Here is a 10,000-nt window from a genome sequence, read left to right on the forward strand (position 1 = left end):
GGAGGGGGAGGGGAGGGGGAGGGGGAGGCGGAGGGGGGAGGGGGAGGGGGAGGGGGAGGCGGAGGGGGAGGGGGAGGCGGAGGGGGAGGGAGGGGGAGGGGGAGAAGGAGACGATACAGTTCACTGGATAAAATCGCCTCAATCTTCGGGTGTCGAGCCCAGCGAACTCTAGAACGTAGATTTTCATCTAGTTTTCCTAGTTAAGTTTACCTGGTTTACCTATTAAAGCTGCTAGTTATTTTCAGAGGTATAGTTAATGGGGTTTGTGAAAATTTACTTTATAATGATCACAAGGGCTGTCGAAAGGCTTCCAAAGTATGACCTACAGTGTCGTAGGACAGTGATAGGACTCAATAGCACTGTCGAACTTCTCTTGTCCTTCGAATTGACTGCACTACGTTCAGGTCACCAACCAGCAGTGAAACAGATTCGTCTACTACACTGCCTTTACACCACCCTTTCTAGACAACAAAACACTATTTCTTCGCTAAGTGCCTTAGGGACCGAACTGGCCGTAGCCGGTTTCTTGGAGGCCGCGGGTCTACTGAGAGAACCGAGAAAACGAGTTGATTGGTTGAATAAATACGCAAACTCAGTATATCTCAGTATTTATGATATTTATTCATATTCCATATGCACACAATTATACTCAACTTGAAGACTGAAATATATGTTAACACCACTCTTATGTCGGTGCTCATTAAGAGATTAATTATTTTCTCTCGTTGCATGTAGTACAACTTCTTTGCAATCAAAAACATTATTACAATCGATTTTTCAAGTGGTTTTTACCTCCTGAGTGAAGCACAAGAACCCACTTCGAGGACTTGGAAGACAAGATACCATTTGCCAAATAAAATTTCTTGAAGAGCAAGATTTTTTGATCGCAGCTGGCCATCTGCTATGGTCACAGCTGGTGGACTCTTCTTCTTCTTCTTCTTCTTCTTCTTCCTCCCTCCCCCACCTCCCCGACTCCCCTATTCATTGTCAGTCAATTTAGAACCACTTCAGTTTTGAATCCATTTCTGCTCTTCATTCCCTCAAGTCCAGACGTGGTGTTTGATCTCGAGACCACTTGGGAGTTCCTGGGGCGCTTTTTTGTCTTTGAAGAAGAACAAGCCATTGTTTTTGTTTCCTTTTATTGTAATCAATAAACTTCGATTTTTCTCTTCGCAGCCTCCCATTCTCCAGAGGGTTACGCATTCTGAAGAAGTGCCTCGAGATCACGAAGGCTCTACCAAGGAGGTCCCGAAGTAAGTTCGTGAAGTTCCTGAACCTTCCGGAGCCTTCGTTGTCCTCTTCTTCTTCTTCTTCGTCTTTGATGCTCTCGAGACCTCTTGGGTAGACTCTCGCGTTTGTACTCTTGTCGTTGCTGTTGCTCTTGGGCCCAATTATTCCATTCCGTTTTTATTTCGAGTCATTCTGAGAAGTCCTAACCCCCCCATCCCCCCATCCCCCATTCCCCCCCATCCCCCTCCATCCCCCCATCTCCCGGATCGTCCGGGCAACAGTCGACCCGGAAGACAAACTCCTCCCCACTCACTTCACCCTCTCCAGAAGTCCGCGTTTTGCATTTCTTTGCCTTTTAAGAGTCTCGTCATACGTTCAGAGTGTGTTGTTCCTTACTGACGGGGTCTAGTAAGCTACAGAGTGCTTGTATACTTTTTTTTATTTACGTACACACACACACACACACACACACACACACACGCACACGCACACGCACACGCACACGCACACGCACACACTCACACTCACACACACACACACACATACACATACACATATTCACACACACTCACACAGGAGGGAGGGATAGATAGATAGATAGATAGATAGATAGATAGATAGAGAGAGAGAGAGAGAGAGAGAGAGAATTTTCATGCAAATTGCAGCCTTATGCACACTGCTCCGTAGACCCAAATTCTCAAGAAGTCTGCTATGTTGTATTGCATTTAAAAGGATTACATATTGCATCACCTGTTTACAAAAACATTTCAATTATCTCGCAATGGGTTCCTCTTCTGTTTTTATTATGTCTAACGCCAGACGACTTTATTCAACTCAGGGGGGCAAACATACCTATAAAATCCCAGGAAAAGCTTAAGATTAATTTTGGTTTGTCTTGTTCTTCGTCTGACGAATTGAGTCTGCAAAGGTTAACCTCTATCCTGACAGGCCCATTGGCTTTTGGCCCGAAGGGTATGGTAGTAGACGCCTATACTCATGACTAAAGCTGTCACGCGTTGAACCACTATGCGTGGGCAAGTGACAATCACTGAGGGTAGCTGAGAGTCGGACTAGAATCTTCTTATGTACTATACGAGATCAATTTTTTTTTTCTTTTTTTTTTTAACGGGAACCCACCGTAAAAGAATTGTATTTAGTATTTCAAGGGGCTTTAGTGATACACCTACGGACCAGAGTTGCGCAGCCTTGAAATTCTTATTTACACCATCTCTACATTCATTTTATCCCTTTATGTCTCTCCTTTATTTTCTCTACTAATCCATTTCTTCTGCAAGCTCCTGGCCCCACGGATAGAAGCGCTGGTTATAGCAAAAATAAATAAATAAAATAAATAAGAAAAATAAAAAAATAAATAAATAGATAAAAAAAAATAGATAAATAAATAAAAATAAAACTGGAAAAAATCTTGTTAATCTCAACTAAAATAAACTAAATTTTCTTTTTTCTTAGCAAACTCTCCCTTAAATAGAATCAGCTAACGTTTGCCATAACTAAGTGTATAATGTCAGCCACAATGTGATACGGATGAAGTCTTAAGAGGACTCCACTCTTCTTCATGGAAATTGGCTTTATTTAATTTTGGCGTGTTTGTCCACCAAATTGAAATATGAGTTTTTAATTTCGATGTGTGTGTATCAGCATATGATAAGCAAATAAAGATTTCTAGGAGCATTAGCTTGACCCTTCCACTATCAAGAAGATGTGTGTGTGGAGGAGCATTTGCTTAATAAAATCACCTGACGACAGTTAAATACGAAAAGAAAAGTATCATCTGATACTGAAGGTTTATGATGAGTGATTTAGATGATTTGGTTCAGTTAGGAAATAGTTTGGACTATTTTGTAAATGTCTTTGCTAGGCAGTAAGACGAATACAATGTCCGTTCCTCTCACTTTCCCCTTTCCCTTTCTCTCTTCCTCTCTCCCTCTCACTCTCCTCTTCGGGAATGCTTCTCTTGTCATATCTTCTGAGCTACCTTTCGCAATCACCTAACACCGGTCGTAGCATTATATATATGTATATATATATATATATATATATATATATATATATATAAATATATATATATATATAAATATATATATATATATGTATATATATATATATATGTATATATATATATATATATATATATGCAAAGCAGACCACTTGCAAAAAGACACTAACAAAGCAGAGTGCTTTCGTATATTACATCCAGTGCAAAAAGTACTTTTTACACTGAAGATGTACTATACGAAGATGTAATATACGAAAGCGCTCTACTTCATTAGTTTGTTTTCCAAATGGTCTACTTTGAATAAGTGAACACACGTACCCGTCTTCTTAGTATATATATATATATATAAATATATATATATATGTGTATATATATATATAATATATATTTATACATTATATACATATATATATATATATATATATATATATATATATATATACATATATATATGTTCGATTGAAGACCAGAGCTAATTCAATATCCACTATCTTAGTGATTTTCTCAATTTTTCTAATAGTTTGTTTGATTCTTGAGGGGAGGTCAAACACAATACTTCCGAGATCCATGATGTTATTGTAACGAAAAACATAACACAAAATATAAATACAAGCTTTCGGTTGAGTCATCCAACCATCTTCAGGTAAGTGAGATTACATATACAGAACAGTGTTGGCATCATTTTTATACCAGAATAGCTTTTTTGTAAGTTTTCATAGCCCGCCAAAACAGCAATGAAATAATAGTAGATGCTGGGTGACCGTGAATTTATTGAGAAAAAGTAATCCATCACGTGCCGTAGAACCAAATCGAGAATATGATGTTGGCATCTAGTAAACTGAGGCTCTTCTTGTCCCTTTTGTCCGAACTGTCTGAAGTCTAACAACAACGTCACTTTGTTGGTCTGTATTGACTGCTGTGGTGTCGGAAATAATAATGTTGACACTCCTGCATTCATCTAGCGGGGCTTGCAGTGGGAGAAAGATGACTTTCACAAGCTAAATTGCCGAGGTGAAGAGTTATTGCAGAATTCTTTACACAGATCAATTGATATTCTTTATTGTCAATTCTCTTCCCGTCAAAATCCAAGCAAAATTCCTCTTCACCAATAATTTCTTTCACCCGATTCTTGACTTTTTCTGTATCCTTGATCACTCGACGCCAAATTCCCGTTTGTCATGGTGTGGAGACATACATTCCCTCTTCAGCCAAGTTTTGAAGAACATTTGAGGCTTTCCTTGTTGACAAGGACACTTTTGATACTAGCTTGGCAGCAGATTTTGTTGAGAGATACTTTCTTTTCATGACAGAAAACTCTTCTGCAACATCAGAACCAGTGCTGTTATTTTCTTCTTCACGACTACTACTCAACTTTTGCACTGAAGTATTTGACGGTTCTGATGAATTTCTTGGCCTTTTCGAGGGTGGATCGTTGACACAGGAGCCACTTTCTCAGTCATGTATCCCACTTGACTTCCTGATTCCATTTGTTTTCTGTAAAGTTCTTTGTCTTCACTGCAAAAATTCAGCTTTCACTCGGTTTTGTAATATCGAAAAGAGGAGTGAGATTTCTTTCAAATTCTTCATATTGCCGCTTTCTATACTTTTCAAACACTTTCACTATCATGTCAACCTTTGCTGAAACTTGATGCTTAGAAAGAAAAGGGAAGCTAAGTTTCTCCCAAAGCTTCGGTAATTCTTGAGATATCTTCCTTGTTTGGTCTGCTTGCCCTTTGAGTTCATCGTGCAACCCAAAAATTCTATCAACAATGCCCCTGTTCAAAGGCATTTAGCACATGATCTCATTTATGTCCTCTTTCATTTCTAGTATGCGACCATTTCTTTCCAGCTGATTCCACCGCTGATATGGATCGTTTACTTTTAAAAGACATGTTTGAATCTGAAAGCAGAATACATGTAATGAAAAATGAGAATGGAGAATACACCAACTGCTGCAAAGAGTATTTAAACCAATTTTGATTTTCCTTTATAATGCACGAAAGGTATCTACTGTGTATCTATTATCCACCTATTTTACACATCTATTTGAAAATGCTACATAGTAAGAGAACTTACTCCATTATACTTCCAGAGCTGTAAAGTTGTAAAGTCACTGTTTCTTTGTTTACACAGCACAAACTCAAAATTTCAGCTAGCAAAATTAACTTCAGACAGCTGCTACCGATACTGCTGCTGACACCCCCTCAGGCCCTCACTTCCTGTGTACATAAAAAATTAAATGATGTTGAGTGCGGGAGGCTTTTACATAACTAAAAGAAAATAACAAAAAAATAACATGGAGGAAAAGATTCATCGAACGCATATGTATATATATATATACATATATATATATATATATATATATACATATATATATATGTATGTATGTATGTATATACATATACATATGTGTATATATATACTTGAAGAAACCACTTGGAATATAAAAGAAATGAATACCGAACGTTTTCGTTTATTCAAAACATCATTAGAGTACAAAGAATACAAAAAATGACCAAAGGTTGTAATATATACATATTGGCAAAGGAATTGGGAAAGGTCCCATGTTACCCGACCCCAGAAGAATTATTTAAATTTTATTTTATTTTTTTTAATAATGAAGTTATCTAACTTGTACAAACCTAAGCTCAAATTCATATTATTTTCAAAATAATTTTTTATGTAACATGATTCAATTATGTTTTTTTCTACAATATTGTAACAGGATGCAATAACTTTTGTGTTTTGCCAATCATTATTATAGGAAAACTCTTTTTGATGGACGAAAAGTCAACTAGACATTTGACCCGTTCTTATATTGTACCTATGTTGACTAATCCTTTTGCTTAAGTCTTTTCCTGTTGGCCTATGTTCTTAAAACTACATACTTTACAAGGTATGCTGTAGATACATCCTTCTTTGTCTTTAGGAGAATTTTTGATTAGATAGTTCTAAACATTACTGTTGTTATTAGATATTACCTGAATACCAAATAACATATTTCCAAAAAGATTTGTTAAAGCCATGTTAACTTCAAAGGAAGACACATCTCTATACATCTCTACACATAACTAATGCTGATAAAAGCAACACCTTAGTAGTTATGGATAAAAGCGATTATGTTAACTAAGTAATTGATATCTTACAAGATAAAAACACTTATCATGAACTTAATAAAAATCCTAGCGATACGGTAAATAAGAATTTCCATAAAAATTAAGAACATTACTTAAAGTTAGAGAAGATTTATTCAAATATTTTTCTACACAAAATCCTTCAACACCTTATTTGTATGGGCTTATTATAATTCACAAGCCAAACCATCCCATTGGGCCCATCATCAGTTCTGTAGGCTCTGTGAGCTATAAGCTTTCTAAGTGGTTTGTGACAAAGCTTTCTCCCTTTGTAGATACTATTTCTAACTCATTTATTCAAAATAGCGAATACTTGATTAAAAAAACTTCAATCTCTTAGCACTGATTATTCTCACATTTTAGTTAGTTTCGATGTTACTGGACTCTTTACTCATGTCCCAATTCAAGGTGTTTTAACCTTTCTCCCAAATATTCTAGGTAATAGTATTGATGATATCCCTTGTAAAAAAAATTGTAAAATTAATAAGCCTGTGTGTAAATAATTCTTCTTTTATCTTTGTGGGGAAATATTACACACAGACCTTCGGGGTGGCTATAGGAAATCCTTTTTCACCGGTTTTAGCTAACATCTACATGGAATATTTTGAAAAAATATTTATTACCAACTATTAAAAATGAAAAAGTTATTTGGTTCAGATATGTAGACGATGTTTTGTGTTTCTGGCCTGATAACCTATCTATTGATGATTTCCTTATTAATCTAAATTAATTGGTACCCTTCACCAACTTCATTCTTGAAATAGAAAATAGCAACATCTTGCCCTTTCTGGATATTGAAATAATTAGAGATAACGGTATTCTGAAAACAAAAGTCTATAGAAAACTAACCAACATTCTTTCATATGTTCATTTTTATTTTAATCACTATATCATCGTAAAAAGATCAGTTTTTATTTTCATGTACTTGAGAGCTTACAGGATTTCAGATCCTGAATTTAATGATGACAAAATTAGAACTATCCGGAATATTGGGTAAAAGTTAAAATATCCCACTCATATTCATAATCAATGTCATAATACTGCCAAGACACGTTTTTACAAAGCACACAATCAAGAACAAGAAAACCATAATTAACTTAATACACTTGTTCTTCCTTTTCATGAAAGCTTTCTTAGTATTGTCAACATACTAAAGAAATTGGATATCAAAGTAGCTTTTAGATATGACCACACCATTAAGAAAACTTTAATTAAGAACAGCTCGCCTAACAACAAATAACAAATAACAATAGACAAACTGGGAAAAACTTGAAAACAAGGATTTCCCAACATAACTATAATGTGAGATCTGCCAAGGAAAATAATGCGTTATTTCAACACAAGGCATTATACAACCATCATATTGACTGGTTTGAGGCAACAATTTTAGCCAAAGGAAAGAACCTGCACGAAAGAAATATAATAGAATCTTTCTTAATATCAGGCACTTTCGATAAAAATATAAACTTAAGCTATGGACATATTAAATATGATAAATTGGTAACCCAAATGGTGACCAAGATGTTTCCGCCAGAATGAATATGTATTAGTCAGGTCGATGGAGGTAAGGTCACCCCCTCCCCCAACCCACATTGTATTGTCTCTCTCCTCTCCCCGTACGGTTGCTACCTGAAACATACATTTAAACACAACTCTGCATCTCTTTCACTTAATCTGAAGATGTATACGAAAGTACTTACTGTCTCCAACTGTCTCTTCTCCTGTGGTTATTTTGCATATATATATATATATATATATATATACATATATACATATATATATACATGTATATATAAATATATATGTATGCATATATATAGATATATATATATATATATATATATATATGTATATACAGTATATATGTATATATACATATATGTATATATTTATATATTGTATATATATATATACTGTATTTCTATATATATACATATATATATATATATGTATATATATATATACATATATGTGTGTATGTATTTATATATATATATACATATATATATATATATGTATATAAATATGTGTGTATATATATGTATATATATATATATATATATATATATATATATATATATATATATACACTTATTTATATGTATATATATATATAATATATATATATATATGTATATATATCTATGTATGTGTCTATTTATATGTATATATATATGTATATATATATATATTCATATTTGTATATATGTATATATATATGTACATATATATATATGTATATATATATATATATATATACATATATATAAATATATATATATATATATATATATATATACATATATATATACGGTATATATGTGTGTGTGTGTGTATTATATTTATGTATTATATGTATGCATATACTGTATATATACATATGTATATATATATATTATTTATGTATGTATGTATATATATGATATACATACAATACATATATGAAATAAACATATATATATATATATATATATACATATATATATATATACATATATATATATATATATATATATATATATATATATATATATATATATATATATATATATATATATATATATATATATATATATATATATATATATATATATATATGGTTAATCTCCAGAAATGCATACCTACTGTAGGTGATATATCTATAGAAAATAGAATATATCAACATAATATACGTCTCTATTGGCGAAAAGCAATAAAAAAAAAAGTTGCCATGCCAAAAGAGAGACACTAGCTACACTTCGGCGAGCTTCGAGACGCCATGTTTGTTTTTAGTTGTTGAAGATGAACTAACGGAAATCTAATACTTTGGTCTTGTCTTGCCTAACTTAACCTCGTATGGGGTAAGCATTTAGCATCCTTATAGGTCATCAGACTCGACTAAACCAATTTATTAGACTTTGTTAGTTCATCTTCGACAACAAACATGGCGTTTCGAAGCTGACAGACGTCCGAGCTGAAGATAGTGTATCGCTTTTAGCAATTTGTTTTCAATATTAATATTCCTTAATTAAATTCTATATTATGCTGATGTATTTTAATTTCCAAAATTAATATTTAATTTTCTGTTGATATATCATTTAGGTGTACGTTTCTGTAGAAATATATATATATATATATATATATATATATATATATATAAATATGTATATATGTATATATATTTTATATATATATATATATATATAAATATATATATAAACATATATATATATGTGTATATGTAAATAAATATATATATATATATATATATATATATATATATATATACATAAATATACACATGTATATACACATATACATGGCGTTCCAACCCATGAAAGCAGCACTAACCAAACGAAGGAAGTAATATATTAAATTAACTTTTTTTTTTTTTTTCTCAATCAATCAGATCCTGGGCCGTGTTTGCACGGATCATCTGAAGCTGCAAAGAAGAACGAACCAAGAAATGAATCTTCGACGAAGTTTGAGGCAAAGATTCAAACGAAGATTCATCACTGCCCAGCCCGTATGGCATTTACTGCCGTCAGGTGATTTTATTAAAACCCATGACACACCCTTTACCAAAGAGAGCAACAGAAATCACTTGAAGCTCTTTATTATTCATAAATGAATAAAATCA

This window comes from Oratosquilla oratoria, chromosome 11 (assembly GCF_046742065.1).
Source record: "Oratosquilla oratoria isolate Oo_2021 chromosome 11, ASM4674206v1, whole genome shotgun sequence".
In the NCBI taxonomy this organism is placed as follows: domain Eukaryota; kingdom Metazoa; phylum Arthropoda; class Malacostraca; order Stomatopoda; family Squillidae; genus Oratosquilla; species Oratosquilla oratoria.